The sequence below is a fragment of the Mus caroli genome, unplaced genomic scaffold (assembly GCF_978045245.1).
Source record: "Mus caroli unplaced genomic scaffold, Mus_caroli_1 scaffold_8, whole genome shotgun sequence".
Lineage (NCBI taxonomy): Eukaryota > Metazoa > Chordata > Mammalia > Rodentia > Muridae > Mus > Mus caroli.
Window position 1 is genome coordinate 20,646,410 of NW_028227263.1, and position 18,944 is coordinate 20,665,353.

At 44.9% G+C, this 18,944-nt stretch overlaps 1 long non-coding RNA gene across 1 annotated transcript in view; it reads right to left on the reverse strand.

Moving 5' to 3' along the window:
* Positions 1-4,333: 4,333 nt before the first annotated feature.
* The window catches only part of LOC110299322 (uncharacterized), a 29,079-nt gene continuing 14,468 nt past the window's right edge, over positions 4,334-18,944 (reverse strand). The window contains exons 3-4 of the long non-coding RNA XR_002378445.2: positions 8,040-8,195; positions 4,334-4,469 (exon numbers count right to left, since the gene is read on the reverse strand). This is a non-coding gene — a long non-coding RNA (uncharacterized LOC110299322). The remainder of the gene's footprint in view (positions 4,470-8,039; positions 8,196-18,944) is intronic.

Consider the following 18,944-nt stretch of genomic DNA (forward strand, 5'->3'; position numbering starts at 1 on the left):
GGAGTGCCAGGCAGAGACTCAGGGATTGGGTAGGGGCATGGAGGCCAGGTCTGCTTTGACATGTAAAATATGCTCCTGGCTTCCTGTCCAGGGATACTAAACCGAACAGTTACAGCTTCTTGGAGCTTCCCTGGCTTCAGGTGGCTTTGTGGTGAGGGTGGGTTTCTGGGTGGATCTGTCTGTATTTCTCCAGACTCACTGCTGACTATTTTCCAACTCCCTTGACGCGGTCACCTGAAGTCCTGTGAGGTCCATGTCTGTGGCAAATAGAAACTCCTCCCTAAATCAGGCAGTGAGGAACCAATGCTGATATTCAGGGAAAACCAACCAACCAACCAACCAAGCAACAAACAAAAACACAACAGAAGGAAACACAAAGGGACTTGTTTTCATCAACTAACAATGACAGCTCAGCTGTGTCTTTGGTGCTCTTAGCACTGTTTACTATACCTCATGGCCAGGCCCCAAAAGGCTTCTGTAGTTCCTGGCACAGCCTCAAGAGGAAAGTAGGATTTAAAGCCCTCGGAGTCTGTTTTTTTTTTCCAAAGGCCCAGAAACCTCACTCACTGTCCATTCATACTGACTGATCGCGGCTGGACCCTTTGGTCACCCTTATCTTCAAGGCAGAGCAGAGGTGTTTGCAAACATTCCCCATTCCAACAGAAACAACCAGGATTCACTTAGGGGAAAAATATGTAGGTAGTGTAGTAGGCTCTGCATTGTCCTGCTCTCTCTTCTCTGATGAACCAGAACTTGGAAAAAAACAAACTTAGCACAAATTTAGCACAACTTAGAGAGCATCTCCTCCCAACCCCCAATGTAGTGAAAGGTCAAGGGCTTCTAGTGAAAGTCTGAGCAATGACCTTCACTCTGACATTTCCTTTCAAGCAATGTTTTCCACCAGACATAGACAATCAGCTTGGAGTCCTCCTGGCTTCGAGGTAGGCATGTGTCTTGGCCGTATACCCATTTCTCCAAGTAAAATAGATCCCGTAAATAGACTAAGGCAGGGATTAACTTCTATTCCCAACCCAAATCCAAATGTCAGAATAAGGGGTGTGGATTGCAACCCTTTCAGCTCTTAGCATGATTCTTCTTGTGTCCTATTGTTTAGGAGACACTTTAGAAAATTTATAACATTAAGAAAGTTAATTATTTCCAGAAAGTACCAGAAGTTTCCAAAATGCTTTGGTCAGTAAATTTAAAATACGATAAATAATTTATGTCCCAATTTTCTCTCCACAATGAAGAATTAAGAATCTTCAATTTGTCAAATTTCCTCCTTTTTAAAAAAAGCTTCAATTTCTTTTTCTCTTTCTGTGACCTCGAGTTCTGGGAGAATGCCAGTTCACAGGGGGCAGGGTCCTTTGGGCCATGGCATGCCTACTGGGATTGCTTTCTAGCAGGGAGTGTTTTGTATTAATTGGGGTGAGTTTCAGGGACCTTAAAACCCTCCAGATTTTCCTTTGGGATTAGAAGATATGAGATATTTATGCTCATTTTCCAGATACAAAAACTGAGGCAAAATGAGGCTTAAAAACATGAGCAAAACCACTTTTCTCTCATCATGGAGTTTCTTGATGTTTGTTTCCTTTGGCATGGAGTCTAGTCCTATTCCAAAGGGTCTAATCAGTTAGGCTGATCAGGAGCACAGTTGCCTGTGGGGAGTAAGTGCAGGACCCAAAAGATGAAGACTGTACACATGGTTTAAAGGGACAGGGAGGGGTGTTTTCGGGAAGCTATCAGTATCCTCAGTAGAAGGCACTAGTGGGGATTATTGTGGCAAGGGAGCTGGGAGTGAGGATTGGGCCACACAGTGGGAGCTGCAGGTAAGGGTCACACCTTGGGGAGAGGAAAAGGACTCTTTGCTCTCAGCATCTCTCAAGATTCTGGCCTGCAACTCCATAGCTGGAATGCAGCTAGAAGACAGAGTTCAAAGGTGTCCTGTGGCAGAAGCAGCCTGAGGTACTTCCAATGACCCATTGAGGAGCAGTACAGCCCCACTTGGCAGATGAGGAAATAGCAGCCAGAGGTCATAGGATTTCTCCCAACCAATGTAGCCGCTGAACAGCTGAGGAAAGCTTCCCCAGGTCCTGGGCTCCAGAGCAATCATGGGTAGAGTAGTACTTAAAAGTCCAGCTTTCTGTGGTCATAGTTATCTGCTGTTACTGTCAATATTAAATGGAAAATTCCAGAAATCAGGAATTTGTAAGTTTTAAAGTGCATGCTGCTTCAAAGAGCAAAACTAACTTCCATGACATCCCTTTCTGCCCTACCTCTTGTGTGAGTCAATTCTTTGTTCAGTGTGTCCCAGTGGTATATGTTACCCACCCTGCTGTCCCTCAGAAATTGTCTCAACTATGAGACCGTTAAAGCATTGCTGCATTTCTTTTGAGGGATTACTGATCCTTGTGGTTCAGTACATTTGTTTGAAAGGGGGAGAGCAAAAGGCTGGGGAAAGCCAGCTCTGGGAACTGGCACAATCCCCAGGTCTTGTTGCAGCAGTAGCCTATCTGTGTTCTAGGGACATCCTGGGATGTCTCCAACTTACCTAGATAGCTCTAGTTTTGTGTGGTGAACACACATTAAGATGCTTCCTGAACTCTCACATGATATGGTTTCTGCTACTTCGATTCCTGGCTTAACATTCCCAGGCTTATAATCTTACTGGGTCTAGTGTCCCCTCAGGGTAGACACTTTTCCCATGGTGCACTGTTGCCCATTTTGAAATTGTTGGATTGAGAACCTCTTTAGTGACACTTACCTGTGGGACTCCCTTGTGGGCAGGTGTGAGAGGACATCTTTCTTGCCCACGAATACTTTCTACTTCAGGTTATCTAGGGATCCTATCAACCTAGGGATAGTTTCTATGCTAATTGATCACTTTGGGAATACAAGGTAAACTCATTCCAAACTAGCATGAGGAGTAAGACATGAGTGAGTCTTAGGGTTCTCCATTCCAGTTCCTAATTTTGGGGTGCAGCCCTTTGGATTGTCCAGTTTTGGTCATATGACTATAGTTTAATTTCTTTGCTTTCTACATTCAGAGCTTTGCACTAGTCTTCTGTGTGTTTTTATCATGTCATCTTGCTTGATTATTGTAAGTGACCCATATCCCATGCACAGCTGTTCTGTCATCTCATGCCTCCTTACCCTCATGTCACCCTGGATCTCTTGTCTACTCCACAGAGATTCACCAGACATTGAAACTAATAGCTGTCATATTTACTTCCCATTACAGGTTTTTTTTCTATGAGGATTTCCAAGTTATGTTTTCTTAACTTTGCTGGAATTGATGGCCCTTTGATTTTGTTTGAAGAAAAGTTTTCACAACTGAACAAGTACCCTGGCTTGGAACACAATGGCTTTGTCCAACAAGATGGCTTTACAAGTGAGATTTCAGCTTCCATGATCAGAACTTTCTACTATACTTCTCCACATTACACTGTGAATTTTACCCACGCAAAACAATTTTACACAGTGTGTGCTAGTATAAAATCATGCAATGACTCAACTCAGGAAATCAAGGCTAAGTCACAGAAAGTGATTCCCAAACTGGCCCATGAACCAGCCACTTTGGAATTACTCTGTCCTTTCCCCAGACTGTTCAGTGGGAAGCCTTGGAAAGGATATAGGTTTTACATCTCCCTTAGTGGTTTTACGCTTAGTCTTGTTTGGGGACTCTGGTCTCAGGCAATGCTCCACCCAGGGAAGTCACAGTCTGCAGCTCTGCTCAGCATATCCTTTCTCTACTCATGGAATTATAACTAATGGAATGGCTAGGCATACATCATCCCACTTCCATTAGCCTGCTTCACATTCACCTACTGGGTTGCATTGATACCTACTGCATACTCTATCTCACATCCTCCTGAATGATTCCTGAAGGACCATCAGGCTTGTCTCAGCCTCTGCTGTTCCCACAATAGGCAGATGCCACAGCCTCTAGTTGCTCTTTCCTATATCAACATCAACTCTGATACTTGCTTTCCATTGATGCACATGAAGGAGGGAAGTTGAAGAATAAGGAAGTCAATTTTGGGAGATAATGTGCCACTGTCCAGAAGATCAACTTGGGCCTGGCTTGGACACTGCTGCGGGAAACTAACTTTCTTGTGCAAGGTAGGCCTACTGAACGTTGGAAGGTTTGATGGGTCTTCAGAGGTGGAGGGTGGACAAAGGAGGGAGGAGGAGGAAGGTCTCCAGCCTTCTGAGCATACTTTCTCAAGTATTTGGAAATGGGAAACTTTACCTTCTTTCCTGACCCCCAGAAAAGTTATCATCAATCCCTTCCCCAGGCCTGTTTGCAGAACCGCTTCTGTCCGATGCTGGGTGCCCCTCCTGCTCTCAGTCCTTAGAAAGAGGTCCATCCTGGAGCTTTCCCTCTGCTGTGTGTGACGTAGAAGGTGTGGCAAGTGCAGAACCTCTAAGCATCGGTTGGGTAGAATGTCCATGGGTCAGGCTCTGCTCTGGAATGGGTACATGGTGAATGAGGTGGCATGCTGTATCGTTCATTCATTGACATAGAGCAGAGGAAGAAATCTTGGAAGAGAGAATGAAGTACCAGTGACTCAGAGGAGGGATCAGGGAGAGAAGGGAGAGAGATAGATGACAAATATACAGATTATATATATATATATAGAGAGAGAGATAGGGAGATAGATAGATGATAGATAATAGGTGATACAAACACACACACACACACACACACACACACACACACACGCACACACGCACACACACTTAAAAGCATGTCCAAACACATTGTAGGTAAATGTCCATATTTACATACACTGTTACAGAAACACACAGCAATGTAACACTAAAGTGGGATTTAAGGATGTACCACATCTGTACTCACAGAATTACCATAGAGGATACATGTGGATATACTACACTTGGACATGTAGTGGGTGTTGGTTGCTATACTATTATGTTCATGAGCAGTGCTGTAGTAGCATGTCCTTGCCTCTTCTGTATAGCAGTTGTATGAAAGCAGATGTTGTACACCCTTGAACCTGCTGTAGTGTTACACTGACATACATTTCCATAGCAGTGTATATACGCATGGCTGTTTTCATACTTGTAGAGGAGAGTGTGGATTCATGGCAGAAATTCTGGCTTGCTGAGGATTTTTACAAAATTCTTTGTGGATCAGTTTTATTCAGGTAAGTGGTGAAGTGACAAAGGTGACTCAAGAGAGATGAACCTCAGCATAGAAGAGGCTCCTTAGAGTTCACCACACTGAAGAAAGGCTGTCTGCACAACTAGTGTTTGAACCTCTATGAAGGGAACTGCTTCAGGTCCTTCTGTGCATGGTCTTCCTGTATATACCCAAAGCTTCATTTACATATCATTAACTTCTTGCTAGAGAATAGAAAAACTTATTTATTTATAGTACAGGCCAATGACTCAGAAGAGTGTTGAAGGGGGAGGAAAGGAGGTTGGGAGGGAGTGAGAGGAGAAGAAGGAGGAAGAGGAAGAGGAGGAAAAGGAGGAGAAGGAAGAGGAGAAGAGAGATATTGAAGGAGATGGCGATACAGGAAGATAAGAGAGATACATGAAGAGACACATAGAGGGCATAGAGAGATATAGATAAAGAGATACACACACACAGAGGCAGAGACACAGAGAGAGAGACAGAGACACAGAGAGAGACAGAGACAGATTGGTTGATTCTGGAAGATTTGTTAAAGCCCAGAGTTTGTTTTCAGGTTCTCCAGAACAACTTGTGTGGTGCCCATTCCTTGTTTTCAGAAGACCCTCCACATCCACCATCATTGCCTCAGAAATTCAGTTCTTGTGCTGGGACATCTACTGCCTGGGTTTGGTTTTCCAAGAGGTAGAGCATGGTGCAGGACAGGTGTCATAGCGTTCATCTGGGAGGTGATCTAGAGAGCTTGATGGAGAACTGGCATTATGAGGTAGAGAAGTGGGGAAGCTAGTGAAGGATGTACCAATAATCAAGAGGGGGTGAGCAGAGGCCTGCATATCAAGGGACTCTGGGAGACTGTGGAGATCATCTTAGTGACCTCAACACAAAGGCCAGGGGTGAGAGCAACCACCTGCCCTCTTCCAGTGGCCATCGCTTACAGGTTGCTCCATGGAGACTGGTAGGTGCCTAGGATTGTGATGAAGGAGGGGATGAACAGAGCCTTTTGGAATCCCCTGATATTTGCATTTGTTATTAATCTATCTATCTATCTATCTATCTATCTATCTATCTATCCATCAACCTATCTGTCTTTCTATCATCTACCTGTCATTTGTCTATCCACTCATCTTCCTTTTTTATTTCTTTGTTTCTTTCTTGCTTGCTTGCTTGTTTGCTTTCATTCTCTGTCACCTACCTGTCATCTATCTTTCTATCTATGTATTTGTATTTATATCTAAGACACTCTCCAGTTTCCTATACAGTGCAATTCTTGGTAGCCAGAGGAGATCATGTTTGAAATAACTGTTGTCGCACTGTCACCATGGAGCCGTCATGCTGTCCCATCAGAGGAGCTCTGTGTTGCAGCCGTTTCAAGCAAGGAGGCTGCACATTTACATTTAGCCGTCAGACAGCCTTGTTTCGTCTGTAAAGTATCTTAAAATATGTGGAAGTAGTGCCAACACTTCAGTTGTGTGGGATTTAATGTACGCTCTGGGTTTCTGGCTTCTCTTGGAACAGTGGAAGACCTTGCAGTGTTGAGACTGGAGCAATATGTGGCAATGGTGGGCTGTGGCTGGCTGGCAGCTGCTCCTTTAGCTGAGACCTGTGCTGGGATCTCCAGAGTCCCCTGGGCCACCTGACTCCGATTGAATCTGGGTCCTCTACAGGTGCTGGACCTTACATTGTGCCCGGTTTTCCTTTGCACTCTGGAGTTGTGCACATCTCCTTTTCTCCCCTACCGCCTCACTTGTCCATTGGACCTGCACTGTGGGTGTGCTCTTCCACCCAGGCGCTTTTGGGTCTTAAATTCCCTCTGGGTTCTCACAGCTTCCTTCTCTCTAGGACAGAGAATTTTGTTTATTGCTTTTTTTAGCCATTTGCTCAACTAGAAATTGTCATCTTCCCACATATCACACTTTGATTGGTACCTGCCACGTGGTCCTCTGCTGCTTCTACCCCGTCTTACTGCAGGTAGTGTGAACCTGGGCCACTGTAGGCAGAGCTGACCATGACAGGACACCATGGGTTGTGTGTACTGACCACCACTGTGTGTGTCCTAGGGGAAGAAACCCTAGGAAAGGATTTATTAGTTATAGTTTGAATCTGAAATGTCTCCCTCTGGCTCATGGTTGAAACGGGTGTTCTCCAGCAGATGACACTCTGTTGGGAGGCTGTGGGACATTCAGGAGGTCAGATCTAACTGGCATATAAGTAAGTCACTTGTCGTGGTCTTTGTCCATGGCATTAAAGGAAGCTTTCCGCAGGACGATGGGAACACTCTGACCTCTGAAGGTGTTGTGAGGATTCTAATTCTCATCACCCTCTCTGCTTCCTGGCCTGCTGCAGTGGGAGCTGCTGCTGTCACACATTTTACTTGCCAGGCCTCCTCTGCCATCATGAAAGCCTCTGGAGATGTGAGCTGAAGGGCTTTTTCCTCCCCTGAGTTGTTTCTGTCATATAGAGTGCTCTAGTGTCCATACTACACCCACCTCAGTTTCCCACTTCTCAGTGGCCAGCACTGCTGCACCCTGGGATGCCTTGTACCTAGATCCACTTAGTTCATTAAACATCCTTCGACTGCCATAGTCTTCCAGATGGTTTGCTACCACAGAGTTCCGAGAGGGAGCAAGCCCTGCAGGAATCTCTCTTCTAGTCTCAGCTCAGCTAATTAGACCAACTTTGAGTCCAATGTTGGAGAAGAAGCTGCCAATCTAGTCAGATTTGCCAACTTTCCAACTTTGCTTCTCTCCTGCCTTTGTCATAAAGTTTTCCCCTTTTTTCTTTACTTACACACACACACACACACACACACACACACACACACACACACACACACACACACTTTAAGCAGGAGCTGGTGTGAGGAGAAGGAGGGCTGGGTTACCTGCAACTCTTTGTGTCATTTATTCATTGACTGAGATGTCTGACACGGAAAGCAATGAAGGCGGAGAAAACGATTTCCTTAAGCTTGCTTCACTTGGCATCTCTCCTTGGACAATGCAAGCGGTGCATGATCGAGCTCTTTCTAGATGGGAAACGACTGGTGCAAGGACAGAAACAGATGAGTCACTTATTTTTTGGAGTTTATGAGCTGGAGGGAGCTCGTTAGAGTTTCAGCATAATAGCATCTGAGTGTTGATGGAGTCTCAGCCCCATCCTTTACGGAAAAAAATAAAGTTCTTAATGCCCTAAAAGAGGAGTGAGATTCCAAGTGCCCTCTTACTAATTAAGCCAGTCAAACATTCCTTGATGCTCATATGGCATTTCTGGCTACTGGGGACACCAACATAAAGATATATATTCCATCTTCAAGGAACTGTTTTTCTGGTGTGGGAGGCAGGGCAGATGGTGTGCCAGCAACTCACTCAGTAATAAGGCTTTGTGGCCAGCACGGCAGAATCAGATTCTCATTCTGATGGGACTGTTTTTTTTTTTTTTTGTTGTTTTGTTTTGTTTTGTTTTTGTTTTGTTTGTATGTTTCTTGTTATTTTTTTGTTTTTTGTTTTGTCTACTCTCATTTGAACCACAGACCCAGGCTGTCTAACCTTAATCCTCTCATTTGCAGGAAGGAGTTAATAATATCTCACTTTAAGGACATACCATGAGCATAGAGGATAATCGGTAAAGGTGACACATGAGAAGATTAGTCTTGGGATCAGAGAGATGGTTCAGAGGTTAAAAACACTAGCTGTTCTTCCAGAGGTCCTGGGTTCAATTCCCAGCATCACACAGTGGCTCAGAACCATCTATATAGCAGGATCTGATGTCCTCAGGAAGACAGAGCACCCATATTTATAAATAAATAAGTCTTTGAAAAAAGTTGAGTCACTATAGCAGCAACCAAAGTAAACTATTTTAATGGAGAATGGGGTGCTGGGAGCATGAGGGAAGAGGCCCCTCAGATCTCTGGAGGTCTCTGGAGGGATAGATCTGGGAAAAGGGGATGGATGCAACATTTGAGCAATTGTGGAAGCATGGCAGAAGGTACAGGTACGGTCTGAGGGACAGAGTATGTGGAGGAGTGAGGAAAGAGGGCAGGGATGTAGATGGGAGGGAGACAGGCAAAGCATCAGCAGTAATAATAGTTCAAGGACTGAAAGGGAGTGCTGGGTAGCAGGAGACGCAGCTGTGAGCAGGTACATTTTGTGGAGTTATCGGGGTATGTAATTGGAGGTGTCTCGCTGGCCTGAGGATATGAAGTTGAGAGTCCTTTGCTTGAACATGGTAGCAGGGGAATAGAGGACAGTCTTCCAAGGAAAAAGAGCAGAGAAAAGAGGGTCCTTAGGAGCATGATGTGGGACCTGGGTAGGGATGCTGAGCCTCCTTCTCCACCCTGTTCTTCCTTCTCCCTTCCCTTTGGTGATTGCCCATCTTGGAGTAACTTCTTTGAGACAGCCAAGATAGATTTATCAGTGTCATGATGTTACTGTTCCAAGCTCCAGGTTTAGTCTACACAGATGCTTATCAGCAGTCATGGGTTAGCTACGAGATCCCTCAGACCCACATGACTACTCAGTGGTGCCAGGGAACAGCCTCAAAGATCAGCCAGATCGAGATCTCATGGTTTCTATAAGAAACCATGGGTTCCATGCCCAGTCCTATCAACTGACAGAAAACAAGTGAGAAATGGGGTACTGGGCCCACAAAACTGTCCTCCTGGAAAGCTGGCATGATTGAATCTTACAAAGGGGGAATTTGGGCTGGAGAGATGACTCAGCCTTTAAAGGCTAGGCTCACAACCACAGCGGGGAAACTTGGCATAACAGAACCTTGACCATTGTTCTCCCATGTCCTCCACCAATGATCAGCTTTGTCCCACTTGGAGTAACCAGGTTTGGACACTAGAGACTGGCTTTGCACAGGGAACAGTCATTATAAGTTTTTTTTTTTCAATTCTTTCCAAATATTTTAACTGCTGAAGAGCAAACATCCCTGTGACTCATGTTTCACAATTTATGTCGTTGGCTTCACATACTTTTGACAGTTCCATCATGTTTTAGATGTTGTGAAATATTTGTTTTCCTCCTTAAAGCTGGGCTGGTGAAAATCAACTTACTTCATGGTTATTGATACTCTGTGCCAGAGTTTCTCATCCTCAGACACGTTGACGAGATAATTGACAAGTCCCTGGGCAAGTTGAGCCTGTGCCTGGCATCCTGGGTGTGACTTTATGTTTTGCCATATCCAGGTTTCTACTCATCAGCCATGACTAGCAATGTCCTCACTGGGACAGCCCAAAGCATCTTCACATGAAAACTCCCTATCCTCACCCCACCCCTGGGCCCAGACTGACTAAAAGCTGTTTCTCTACAGTTTGAGAACACAACATGCTAGGCAAGAAATCAAGAAGATGGTAAGAAATGAAAACAGACTCCAGTGCTAGGGATGTGGCTCAGTGGTAAAGCAGTCGCCTAGTACGCAAGAAGCCCTGGGTTCTATCCCCAGCACCACACAGAGAAACCCACAGCTGCAAGGAATGGGGGTTGACCTTGATACGATGCAGGCCAATCATCCTCTGCCACAACCCCTTACTTTTCTTTTTGCCTCAACACAGAAAGGAAAACAGGAGTACTTCACCCAGTAGCAGGATAATTAGGCACAGGGACTAAATGAGATGCTTGTAATAAAACAGAAACCAGTTGGAGTTCTTCAGCCAGAGAATGGAAGAAGATGGCTGCCTATAAATAACACAATTGTTAGCCAAGTCCTCAGAAAACCACTCAACATGTCAGTGTCAGAGGAAGACGTGTCCAATGCTTTAGATGCTGAAAATAAATACCGAGAGTCGAAAATAAATGGCATTATTAGCAGAAAGGGAGTCCCTAATTAACCAGCAATAGTCCATTACTGTAGCCTTCAATTCATTAAATTGCATAATTACATAAAAACTCAGTTGACGCTTGATTCAGTCAGTGTATCTGGTATTGTCTCCTCAATAATTAGTTCTATAATTGTCAGCTTGACAGGGCAATTAAAAATGTTTGAAGACGTGGTGTCAGCTTCCCTGTGTGAAGCTGCACCAGGCACGACCGTCTCTCGGAGACTCGTCCATCTGGGTACTTTCATGCTTCCAGATCCTGGGATGAAGAGGACCATGGGTAGGGGGTTGGAAGCATCCCACAGAAAGGCATTTCAGCTTCCTAGGGGAAACCATTCTCTGTGAAACGAGGTGGGTGTGCTGTCTCCCAGCACAAAGCCTGTGTTGGAAACTGACTCCTCAGTGCAAGTACCAGGGGATGACATTAGAGAGGTGACTAAGCCGTGGGGGCTTCTGCCCTTAGAAGAGGACCAACTCCAAGGTGGGACTTAGGGGTATGAATCCCTCTTCTTGTTCATCCATCCTTCTGCTTGCTCTCCAGGGATTGTTATAACAGCAAGGCTCTCTCCAGGTCCTGGCACCTCAACCTTGAACATCCTAGTCTCCAAAACAATGACAAAAAATCATTTTCTTGTCTTTATAAATTGCCCAGTCTTCAGTACTGTGCTATGCCATTACAACATAACCTAGGATAGGGTATCATTGCTTGAGTGGTCGATGTTCTAACTGCTGGGATGTGGGAGAGGTAGGTTATGTGGGAGAGTGTAGAGAGTTCCAGGCTCGAGTGTGCAGGCGCTAATGCTCAGAGTGCTAGGTGCTGTGAGACTGTCAGGGTAGGGAAAGCACAACCCTGGGTGCTGTCTAGGATTAGGTTTTCCGGTGATCAGGGATGCCTAGTCGTATGGGACTGATGTTCTCATGAGAAGGAGAAAACCAACAAAAGCAATGGGGGAGTAAGGGGAACAATCTTTATGACTATGTTTGAAAGGCAAAACAGAGGCCAGTGTGCTTTGGAGTGGTGCAGGAAGGAAAGTGAGGTCAAAGATGAGTGTGTGCGTATGTGTTGCTGTGTGTATGTTGGTGTGTGGTGTGTGTGCATATGTGTATATATGTTCTTGTGTGGGGGTGTGGGCACATGTGGATGTTCAAGAATTGTGGAAGCCTAAGGCTGATGTCTGGTGTCTTTTCTGATTGATTTCCATCTTTTCATTGAGGGAGTCTTTTAACTGAACCCCGTGATCAGTAGTAATATGGCTATTACTACTATTGCTGCCTATTGTTGCCTTCCAGGCTTCTGAGCACTGGAATTCCAGGCAGGCTACCATGCCTACCTGGCATTCACATGGGCACTAGAACTCTCAACTCTGGTTCTCACAGTTGGACGACAAACACTTTATCCATTGAGCCTTTTCCAGTCTCAAAGATCAGAGGTTATAGTTTGCAGTTATCATGGCACTAAAGAATTTGTGTAGACACACTAACATAAGAGCTATGACCATAGCCGGGCAGTGGTGGCTCATGCCTTTAATCCTAGCACTTGGGAGGCAGAGGCAGGCGGATTTCTGAGTTCGAGGCCATCCTGGTCTACAAAGTGAGTTCCAGGACAGCTCGACACAGAGAAACCCTGTCTCAAAAAAACGAACAAACAAACAAATAAAAAAAGAGCTATGACTACAAAACGGAGTCTAGTTCCCAGTTTGTTCCCCTTCCTGGTTGGTATTGACACAGCTCCTTGGTAGGGAGTTCTAAGCTCCATCACTGGCTGTGGCTGGAATGTGAACTAGGTCATTCAGATGGGTTAGGGTTTATGAACAACGCTGTTATTCTGGTCATGTAGGCTTGAGAGAGCTCAGCATAGGGTGAAGCATCTCTGGAAGCCTGAGAACCTGTGAGGAGATTCTCGGCTAGTCCCAGATTCTCTCTAATGTCAAGAGTGCTTCCTGCTTGACTTTAAAAAGCTGGAGGGCAGTCTAGGGATGCAGCTCAGTGTCAGAGCAGCAGACCAACATGAGCAAGACTCTCAATTCCATCCTTGGAAAAATATGTACATAAATATATACATACTTAGACAAACATGCATATATACATATGCTGGTATACTTATAACACATAAATGTACATATACACATACATGCATATACATAGTTATAAATTAATACATACATACCTATGTACATATATAAATATAGGCATACCCTATACAAACACACACACACACATATACATATATACATACATTTACATGCACATATACACTTGTTTATATACATATATACATGTATATATACATATGAATAAATACATATGCACACATAAATGCACAGTACATACATGCAAATATATACATAGTTATAACATATGCTATGGATACTTAAATGTATACATATGCATACATATATGCATAACAATACACAAATTCACATACATATATACACATACACACTTTACATGCATTTATACACATATACATAGACACACAGATATACACACATATACATATAAACGTATATACACACAAATACATACTAAACTGAGAAGAAAGATAAACTTTTCCCTTTCAGAAGCAGTAGCCAATGGCCATGCCAACTGAATGGAAAAGGGAGGAGAGGTGGGAACATAGGGTGTGACAGAACACACTGACTAGGAAAAGTGTGCTTTAATAATTAATACCTTTCCCCAGGCCATGAGCATGAGCATGTAGCGGCTGACCTTCCTGAAATGAGGCTGAGAGATGGAAAAGACAAGATGTCTGCCATTAATTCTTTCTCCCATGGGCTTCATGGCCTTTGCCAGGGATGTGGTTAACCAAATGTGCTGCAGCCCTGTAGAGGAGACATATGGGGCTTCAGAGAAGTCTTTGCTCTTGCTAGTTCCTCTCAGGCCTTGACAGGTGATTAAATACACATTGGAGGGATTCGGGCCCTCTTGTGCGGTCTCCAGAACTCACCCTACTATTGCAGAGTAGAATGAGGGGACACATGATCTCCAGGATTTCTTATCCAGTGTGCTGAGGGCCTAAAAATGCCTGGTTCGTCTCAGCGGTATGGAACTATCACGGGACCCGGATGTATGCAAAAGGAGCTCACTTTTAAAGTGGATCCAGGCTGTTCTGCTTTTGATTGCCCCTTATTCAGTCTCTAGTGCTCTTCCAGGAGGTTCTGGGACTTTTTGTGCAAATCAGTGTAATTTTAAAAGAGCCAAGGATTGATTTCTCTTCTTACCCCCCCACCCCCCTCTTGCCTCTCTCCATCTATTCTCTCTTGCACTTTCTGCCAGCACAGATTCCTATCCATGTGAGAAGATGAGAAAGCAGGTATGTATGGAAGGTAGTTATGGAGGGCAAGGAATTTTAATAGAAACCACCTTTAGCTCTATTTTGATTAATCTTTTGTGCCACTTTGAGGAGAAAAATGTACCGGCTAGACTGTCTGGGCTTAGATTTTTAGGCTGCTTCCTGCTTCCTTAATCACTCTATGCCATTGTTCCAGGGGTTTCTTGTCTTTAAGCGTGAGTTAATTTATTCTTTCGAGTAATGATCACTGAGTGCTGCTAGGAGCCCAGCACCATCTCAAGTGGCTGGGACCCAGCAGTGAATGAAGCAACCCCAAACCCTGATTCCCATGAGAACTGCATCCTTATAGGGGAGAATGGCAGTGAATACAAGGTGTAGTGGATGAAGTGTGTGATGGTTGGGATGTGTGGGAAACGAGCAGATGGAGGGAGATGAGAGGCAGTGTGGGTGCATCCAAGTTTAAGGAGAGTGGCAGGGGCTGGGGTCATGCAGATGCCCTAGTACAGACAAGGCCTGTGTTTGATCTACAGTAGCAAGGGGGGAAAATGAGCTATCAACCAACCAACCGACCAACCAACCAACCAATCAACCAATATTGGCAAGAGACATTGGCACAAGGTAGAGGCCAGTATGGCTCCAGTGGAGTCAAAAAGTCTGCATTAAGGATTATAAAAATAATTTAAAGAATAAATTTCAGAAAGAATAACATGCCAGGGAAAAAGGACAGTGTGTTCAGACAGCTAACGGAGGTAGATCGTACACAGGTTTGTAAGCAAGATAAGAGATTTGGGCCTAAGCTAAATAAATCAAGAGTCTTTGGTGGGGTTTAAGCAGAGAGAAAGCAGGGAATGACCTGTAGGACCATGAAAGGCAGCCTGGTTCCTGGTTGAGCTAAGGTTAGAAAACCTGGTGACTCTAAAGGGACAGCAGGCATTTTGCCTGGTTCCTGGACACTAGGCTCCAGGCATGAGGCTGCAGCCCTCTATATATTTATGACCATCAGTCATGTAAGGACAGCACCCCAGTCCCCTTCACAGATAGAGGACATGACCGCAGGCCATGTAGCCTCAAGCCAGATCTCCATTTTAGTGAGATACCTAAAGGCCCAAAGGGCTTAGCCAATAAGCTTTCCTTCCCAGACACTCCTCCCTACAAAAGGTACTTAACCTCAGGCCCGCCCTGGAAAGTGGGGTATGCTTTTACTCGTCCACTTTCCACCATGACAATAAATGCCTTAAAACCGTGGACTGCCTCTTTTCATCAGGATCTGCCATGGGGAGCAATGGAGAAGGCCTTCCCTTAAGGAACTGCTGCTGTCAAATCTTCCTGTAGAAGGCCTCTCAGTGTCCCCAGCCAAGGCAGCCACCAAGCCACGCCCAAACCTGCTGCCACAGCAGACAAGTCAAGGATTTTATCCCCAAGGGATCCAGCTGGAGCTCCCCTCTTTTTCCCCTTGGCCCAGGGCTAGATCCAGCCCCAGGGCTCCCACTAAGTTCTCAGCTCTTCCATGGCATTCAACAGCGCCTAGGTGCCCAAGAACCTGAGAACCAGATGGCCCCAACCTCCTTGCAGGCCTGGGGACTCCTGAGACAGCTCTGGCTGTCCCTGGGACCTTAAATTGTGCTTTCCCATCCCCAGAGTGGTGTCCCTTGGCTTCCCATAGCCCGACACCCACCTGGCAAGGCGACTGTGTCAGGTAAGCACAGTCAAAATTCCTGTGTCCTGCCTCCCCGAGTGACCCGAGCCCTGTGGGACCCCACTAACCCCACAAGGACCTAGGTTTCAAACTGAGCTTGCAACTTTGGAGGGCCATTCATACACAAGATCAAGGAGCCTTGTTGGGAGACAAGAAAAATGCACGCAGGATCTGGCCGATGACCTGGGCCAGGTGTGAGGACTGTGCCCATCCTACGTGTTGTAAAGAACATGTATGTTCATTTGTGTATGACCTCAGTGTGCTGCTTTCAGGAACATGTGACTGTTCTCTCACCTACAAGGGATGTCATGCCAGACAGGACTATAAGCCACGTGGAGACCAGGGCTCTACCATCAAGGTTCTACTTTCTTTGAAGTTTGGGGGAAATCTTTCCTCAGTATGGGTTCTAGTCCACAGCTTAGAGTAAAACTAATGATGCCATATATTTGCCCAAATTATGCTTGGCTCTATAGCCACTCACAAGAGGGATTCCAATGGCTGAAACAACAGAGTGGTCCAATTATACCAGGACTGTCATAATGTAAAATGCTTTTAAGGCCTACTTTATTTAAACTAACACTGTTCATTCCCTCTTTCCCCCAAATCAGTCTTGTTTTTCAGAAACTTTGAAAAAACAAAACAAAACAAAACAACTACATGATTCCCCCCCCCTTTTTTTTCTAACTACACAACCTTATTTTGCTCAGTCACAGTTCCCACTCTCTGGGCATACTTGTTATATTTTCATTGTTTTGTAAGGTACCTCCATTGAACTGGTGATTCATCCTTCAGCCTCTTGAAGTTTTGTGCTCTAAGCCCATCTCTCTTGCTGTCTTAGCTTGCTGTCCATTGCTGTGGTAAACATCATGACCAAAAGTAGCCTGAGGAGAAAGGGTTGATTTAGCCTACAGGTTACAGTTCATCATTTGAAGGAAGCCAAGGCAGAAGCTCAAGGCAGGACCTGAAGCAGAGACCACGGAGAAATGCTGTTTTCTGGCTTGCTCTCCATGGCTTGCTCAATTTGCTGTCGTGTCTTGTCTTGTCCCATCTTTTCTCTATTTTTTGTTTTTCATTTTTTTTTTTGTTTTGGTTTCTTTGTTTGTTTTCAAGACAGGGATTTTATGTGAAGCCTTGACTGCCTTGAAACTTGCTTTGTAGATCAGGCTGACCTCAATCTCACAGCCTCCTTTCTGACTCTTGAGTGTTAGGATTAAAGGCATGCATCACCCCTATACTTCCCAGGACCACCTTCCCAGGGATAGTCCTGCACACAGAGGACTGGCTTCTCCCGCAACCATCAATGATTAATCAAGAAAATATCCCACAGATAAACCCACAGGCAAATGCGATGGAGGCAATTTCTCAGTTGAGATTCCTTCTTCTACAGTGACTCTAGTGGATAAAACCTAATAAGCATACTCCTGTATCCCATCATTCCAAGGTTTGACAGTATCAGGCCATAGGGAAATACAAACTTCCCTAGATGATAGCATTTCCCCCAGAGATTTCCATACAGCTTCCAGACAGACTCCCATCTCTGTTCTAGCCACAGACTATAGACAGTCTCAGCTTTGCTTAGAAGCAGGAAGGGCATGGTGATGGCTGAGTGAAAAGAAGAGAATGGTTTTTTCTTTCTTTTTCTTTTTCTTTTCTTTTTCTTTCTTTCTTTTTCTTTTTCTTTCTTTCTTTTTTTTTTTTTTTTTTTTGTGCTTCACATTTAGCTTCATTGGCCAGAGTTATCTACAGTTCTCCAGGCTTAAGTCCAAACAGATATTATCAATCCAAAGGTTGAATGTGGGGCTGAGGAGATGGGCCAGTCAATAAAGTGCTTGAAACACAAGTGTGCAGACTTGAGTGTGGAGGCCCAGGTTGGATAAGGTACCCTGTCTGTAAATCCAGAGCTGGATGAGGGAGGTGGGATCCCTGAGAGTTCAAGGCAAGTTTAGCCAAAAGAGAAGTTCAGTGAAACACCTATCTCAGAATAAAATAAATATAATGTGGAGAAAGATAGAGAAAACCCCTGAAGTCAGTCTCTGCACTCCACATGTGCATGCTTAGGCAAGTGCTCTCATTTACATATGCGTGTGCACCACACACATGCAGGAGCAGTCTCAAATTCCACTGGAAAGTTTCAGCACCTTGCTACCTCTTTACTGAAATGTGGTCTCACAGATGAGAGAGCAGCCACAGGAAGAGTCTACTAACACCCAGTAGGTATGCGGTGAACTTCAGCAGTGAGGAGGTTTCCAGTTTCATGTCTTTCCTTTTGGATCTTGCTCTCTGCACTGTGAAGTTTGATGTTTTAAAGCCTATTATTCTTCTGCCCCACTGGCACTCTATGCCAGTGCCAAGACCAAGGCACGCAGGGGCTCTGTATAAAATCTTGGACTCCAGATTTTAAAAGTGCTTACTGGTTGAGTGTAACATCCCTATACATAAACAACCCCAGGTTTCCTGAAAGTCAATCTTTTCTGGACCATGGTTCCCATGCAACTTTTCATCTCTTGGCTTTTGAATTTATTTCTCAGGCTCTGGGCAACCTTCCTTTCTCAGATGTGAGAGAGTAGCTGCCTCTTGTGGCCATTGCTGTCCTGCCCGCTGCAGTGGGTCTCTCTCAGTTTCCTCTCTGCATGCCATTTCCATATCCCTCTGGCATCCCAGCTTCTTTCATGTGCATCCTGCCAGGACTCCGAACCTAAAAGCTGCCTCTCAAATTGGCTCTGCCTATGCTCTCCCACATGCAGGGCTGAGGCTGTTTACAGGAGCCCATTAGGTGCAACCTCATCTGTTTTTTCCCTTTTATGTCTCTTTCCTACTGTTTCTATTCCAACAACAAGTTAAAATCTTGGTGTTTCAAAAAAAAATCTATCCCAATGCATTAGAAGTTCTTCTTTCAAAGTCCCAGCCACAGCTTTCTGACTCTCTGTGAGCACGGATGCTTTTTTCCCTAACAAGTGTTCTCCAGGTCCTTGGGCAAGTCTGT